This window comes from Myotis myotis, unplaced genomic scaffold (assembly GCF_014108235.1).
Source record: "Myotis myotis isolate mMyoMyo1 unplaced genomic scaffold, mMyoMyo1.p scaffold_m19_p_4, whole genome shotgun sequence".
Lineage (NCBI taxonomy): Eukaryota > Metazoa > Chordata > Mammalia > Chiroptera > Vespertilionidae > Myotis > Myotis myotis.
This window is the reverse complement of record NW_023416346.1, coordinates 26,362,094-26,367,980: the sequence shown is the minus strand read 5'-3', so window position 1 is coordinate 26,367,980 and position 5,887 is coordinate 26,362,094. Positions and strand designations below refer to the sequence as shown.

At 42.0% G+C, this 5,887-nt stretch overlaps 1 pseudogene; it reads left to right on the top strand.

The window, feature by feature from the left end:
• Positions 1-3,419: 3,419 nt before the first annotated feature.
• On the top strand, positions 3,420-5,562 carry LOC118654396 (annotated as a pseudogene).
• Positions 5,563-5,887: the final 325 nt, after the last annotated feature.

Here is a 5,887-nt window from a genome sequence, read left to right as displayed (position 1 = left end):
CAGTGGGATTAGGTTACCATTCAATTTTCTTCCAACTTCCAGGTTCTATGAGTCTATGGACATATCTGAATATGATTTAATCATAGATGGAGAACATCTGGCAAGCCCAGGGCTTTTCTTTTCATTTTCCTTTTTTTACTGAAGGTTTGATTTTTTATTTACTTATTTATTGTTCCTGTTAATTTATCTTTATTGTTGAAAGTATTACAGATCTCCCACTTGATCCCTATTGTCCCACTCTACCCCAGGTCCTTCACCACAGTATTGTCTGTGTCCCTGGGTTGTACATATATAAGTTCTTTGGTCAGGGCTTTTCCATGGCATTGATGGAGATTTAGTGTGTGCATGTGTATGTCTATCCATTGATTGAAGAGGAAAGGCTTCACCTTGAGGTTGGAAATAACTCTTTGCATAGGAGAAAACAAAAAATGAGGAATAAGCCTTAGCTATTTTGTTCAGTGGTTAAAGCATCCCCTGAAGAATGAAGAGTCACGGCTTTGATTCCAGTCAAGGGAACATACCTAGGTTGTAGGCTCGATCCCCGACTGTAGTCAGGGGACATAAGGGAGGCAAGCAATCGATGTGTCTCTCTCATATTGATATTTCTCTCTCAGTGTCTCTCCCCCTCCCTTCCACTTTCTCTAAAAAAATCAATGGAAGAAATAGCCTCAGGTGAGGATTAACTAAAGAAAAGAAGAAGAAAAAAAATTAAGAGAAAAAGGAATAGTTAAAAATTGAGGGTAGGAGTCTTTGGGAAAGAGCATTGTCTCCCAGCAAAATGAACTTAGTAATAGGGAGCTTGGGAGTTAGTGAGGCAGTCTGGTTCACAGCTGGAACAATAGGTCACCTCTGTGAGGTCTCCAGATTCCACAAAGAGATGATCAGTTGAAGGGTTGAAGTGAGAAAGCCAGGAGAGCATGCAGCAGAGGCAACAAAACCAGAGTGGAAAGACTCTTGGCTTATAAAAACAGGAATGTGGCAGCATGGGGAAAAAAGGAGCTTGCTAGTTTCATATATCAACTACTGAACAAATGTTGCTAAATATTGCTTGCTGTGAATTAAACCTCTCAATATAAATCTATACCAAGAATGTTCAACAAGACATGGTGCATGGGCAAAGTATAAAATTTGATTTAGTGTAATATTTATGCCTAGGTATAACACATTAAAGTAAAATATTCATAAAATTTTTACTGTGAGTGTTTTGTGGTAGTCAAAGATAGCCAAATGTGTGTGTGTGTGTGTGTGTGTGTGTGTGTGTGTGTGTGTGTGTTTCTTCTTAAGAGGGTTAGAGGGACATGTGAGAGGAGCCTATTAAGTTGAGGCTACAGTTGAGAAATAGGAGTCAGAAGTCTTGCCCAGCAAACATTAATTCAAGTAACATTTATTGTATATCTACTGTGTGCAAAACACTGTCCTGGGTGCCAGTATTCACACAGATGAATAAGACCTGTTTTTTTTTCTTTTTTTGGCCCCAGAGGGATGCACAGTTGGTGAGACAATAGCAATTACAGTGCTATAAATAATGATAAAAGTTAGCTCAAGTGATTTGCGGGTTTAATCTATCCTGGGAATGATGCAGTAAGGGAAAAATTCTCTGGGATGATGGGGTGAATAAAAACTTAATGAAGAGGTGAAATAACTCGTTGGAGGGAGGGAGGTTAACTGAGCTAGCCACTAGGGTGCATGTGAGTTGCGGTCTGTAACTGAGAATTAAGGAAACGGGATCTTGTTGGTGGCTTCTGGTAGCACCCTTAAATAGGAAACCAGAGAGAGAAGTTTTTCTGTTCTCATTTCCTTGTTAGAATGAATGGTTATTTTTGCAGGCAAGTCAACAGGTACTTGGGAATTGAAGGGGAATGCTGAGGATGTTCCTGGAGTGAGGGATCTCATTAATGGGGGTCCCAGTGGACTTAAGCTAGGGACACATGGCTGGAGACATTGGTGAGAGGGGGGAGCTGGCAGAATGATGCTGGCCATAGGACACGGGACAAGAACCTCAGGGAGCCCAGCACCAGAAGACTCTGCTTCACTATTAATCAGAGCACATGTAAAGGTTCCGTGTGATGAGAGGGGTTTGAGTTTCCATGTATAATGTACTTTTCATCAAAGTAATCCCATTTTATAGCTTTCATTTTCAATTTCTTCAGGCTTCTCAAATGTGTAAGTACCAATGGACAGTAATAATTTAAATGTCTTTGGCTAGTGCCTCCATCCATAAAGTACTGCACAAGTCCCTGGCCCCAGGGAAACTTACATGTACTCACACACAGGCCTTTCGTGGTATTCCACTTCCGGTTCTAGGGTGGGTCTTACACTAAACTTGTGTTAAGAGTACTCTTAAAAAGAGAGGATCTTTCCCACTTCTAGGAATATATCCCAAGAAGCTAGAAACACCAGTCAGAAAGGATATATGCATCCCTATGTTCACAGCAGCACAATTCACCATAGCTAAGATTTGGAAACAGCCTAAGTGCCCACCAGCAGATGAGTGGATTAAAAAACTGTGGTACGTCTCCACAATGGAATACTATGCTGCGGTAAAAAAGAAGGAGGTCTTACCATTTGCAACAGCATGGATGGAACTGGAGAGCATTATGCTAGGTGAAATAAGCCAGTCAGAGAAAGATAAATATCACATGATCTCACTCATTTGTGGAATATAGTGAACAACGTAGGCTGATGAAAAGGGACAGAGAAGCAGTGATAAGACTGACAAACCTCAGAGGGAAAGTAGGGAAGGGTGGGGGTAAGGGGGAGGGATCAACCAAATGACTTGTATGCATGCATATAAGCCCAACCAATGGACACAGACAACAGGGGGGCGAGGGCATGAGTGGGGGGTATATGGGGGAATGAGGTCACATATGTAATACCTTAATCAATAAAGAAATTAAAGATTGAAAAAAAAATTAAAAAAATAGCACCAAAAAAAGAGAGAGAAGATCTTTTAATTTGTGTGTAATAATAATACTGTGATTTTGTTTAAAAATGAATCTGGCCCCAGCTGATTTGGCTCAGTGGATGGAGTGTCAGCCTGCGAATTGAAGGGTCTCAGGTTCGATTCCAGTCAAGGGCATATGCCCCCGTTGCAGGCTCGATCCCCAGTAGGGGGCATGTAGGAAACAGCCAATCAATTATTTTCTCTCATCACTGATGTTTCTATCTCTCTCTCCCTTCCCCTTCCTCTTTGACATCAATAAAAATATATTTTAAAAATGAATCTGTATCCTGACATATTTATAAATAAGGTTATACAATATATAGGATTTACTTTGAAATAATGTGGGAGCCATGCCTCTTCCCCTACCAGCGCTTCCTTACCTCTCTGAGCTGGAGCTGGAGCCTGAATCTGTGGGTTGCGTGGCTGCGTGACCTGAAGGGCCTGCGGGTGGGCCAGCTGGGCCAGCCAGCCCATCATGGTGACCAAGAAAGTAGGCTCGGGCTGGAGATAGAGATCGAGTGCTGCCACTGTGACTGCTGGTGGGAGCGGATCCCCGAGCTCATCAAGCAGGTGCCCCTGAAGCTCATCATCAGTGATGACATGACAGAACTTCTCTCTAGGGAGAAGTAACTGAAAGATACCCCCATGCCCCAGCTGACTGAGGTCTAAAAGTATCTGACCACCTCCTTTGACCGAGGGAACCTCAAGTCAGAATTTCTACAGAATCCAATCTGATCATGGCCAAATTGAACTACGTGGAAGGAGATTATAAAGAAGCTCTCAACATTTATGTACGAGTGGGCTTTCAAGACTTGCTGGTGATAACAGTCCCTCTGAACAGGTTGTGGTTGATGGCAGAAGCCTATACTACCAAAGGACTTTGTTTAGAAAAGTTACCTATTTACTCATTTTCCAGTAATCTCCATGTGGACTAGAATCAGCATGCCATCACCTGTTATGAGAAAGCAGTGGACATTGTGCTCCTGTACTTCCAAGAGTTAGAAAAGATAATAGTGAGGCAGTTGGCAGAGATCTTGTGGGATATGTGTGAACAGAGCTACTGGAATTCTCTGGAGGACCCACCATTCCAGTTACCTCTGGATGATCCTCTCTGGAAAGAAGCAAACACAAAAACATACACCCTCACTTGAAAAACCTGCATCTATTCAGGAGAGAACCTGTTTTTGTCTTTAAGAAAATAGTGAAGAAGCCCTGTTGTTATTGCTAATTATTGAATCTATGGCCAACCTGGATACTGTGCTGAGCAGGATACCTTAGCAATAAGAGTGACTGCCTCATCAGTCTGCAGATAGCCTCAGTGGTCTATGATCTACTGATTGTTGCTCTTGGAAGAAACCAATTCGAGTTGCTGTTGGAATGCTTAGAAAAAGCCATGAAGTTTTCCTTTGAGTTCAACCTCTGGTATCAGTTTGTTTTGTCACTCATGGCTGCTGGAAAATCTGCCCGGGCCTATGAAAGTACTGAAAGAATGCATTCAGCTAAAGCCCGATGACACCACCATCTTCCTCCTCACTGGGAAGCTGTGCATGGGCTCTATTTACTGCTTGAAAGAGGCTGAGAAGTTTGCCAAAACTGTCGTTGATGCAGGAGAGAAAATGTCTGAGTTCAAGGTCAAAGGCTACTTCACTGTGGAACTCATGTAGAGTCTGAAGGCCACTGATGCTTCCTTGAGAAGAATACAGGAGGTCCTGCAGAGAAAGGTGCTTCTTGCATTTCAGAGGGCCCACAGTCTACAGATCTACATTACCTACAGATCATCAAGCAGCTTTCTACCTGGCTCTGCAGCTCACCATCTCCAAACAGATACCAGAGGCTCTGGGGTATGTCTATCAAGATTTTCAGCTTCAAGGCTATGATGTCAATTATCTGCACCTCCTTGCCCTCTTGTTATCAGTACAGAAGCATTACCATGATGTTCTGAACATCATTGACATGGCCCTGAGTGAATATCCAGAAAATTTTATACTACTGTTTTCCAAAATGAAGTTGGAGTCACTCTGCTGGAGCTGGATGAAGCACTCCTCACTTGTAAGCTCATGTTACAAATATGGAAATCCTGCTATTTGTAACCAATCCCAGTGATTCTGGACATGGGAGCAGCCTCTTAGATAGAACCATTGCGGACAGATGACAGCTTAATATAATTACTTTCTCAGACTTCAGAGACCTGGAGACAAGCTCTGTCCATGCCACTTCCATTTAAGAGTGGATCAGGAAAAAAAAGAGATCAGGTTTCTCTGCAGAGAAGCTTTCCCAAGCAGGGCCCTGGATGACCCTGACACAGATCTGGCTCCACACAGCTGAAGTATACATTGGCATTGGGAAGCTTACAGAAGCCACAACCTGCACTCAAGAAGCTGCCAACTTCTTTCCAATGTCCCATAATGTCCTGTACATATATGTGGCCAGGTTGCTCCAAGGAAACATTGATGAAACCCAGTGGTGGTACGAAGAAGACTTATACATCAGCCCCACCCATGTGAAGAAAATGCAGCTGATCCTTCATCAGCTGGGACACTATAGTGGAGAAAATTTTTCAGCATGCAGTATAGATGAACTCAATGGCCCATGAGGTCTGGAAAGAGATTAACCAATGAGTTTATATGCATATATGTATGCCAAAAATTGATTTTTAAACAGAAAAAAAGAATGTGGTAGAATGAGGTGGATATGGGTATAGAGAAAATAATATTGGCCAGTTGATAATAGTTAAAGCTGATGGTGATAGGTACATAGAAGTTTATTTTATCATTGTGTCTAATTATATACATATAAGTAAATATATGTATATTTATATATGTATAAATGTATGTATTTGAAATCCTTTATAATAAAAAAGAGAGGAGTGGTGTCATATGAGTTGGCCAGAATAACATATATTCCTATATAGCAGTGGCTCTCAATCTTTTTTTGGCCATGCCC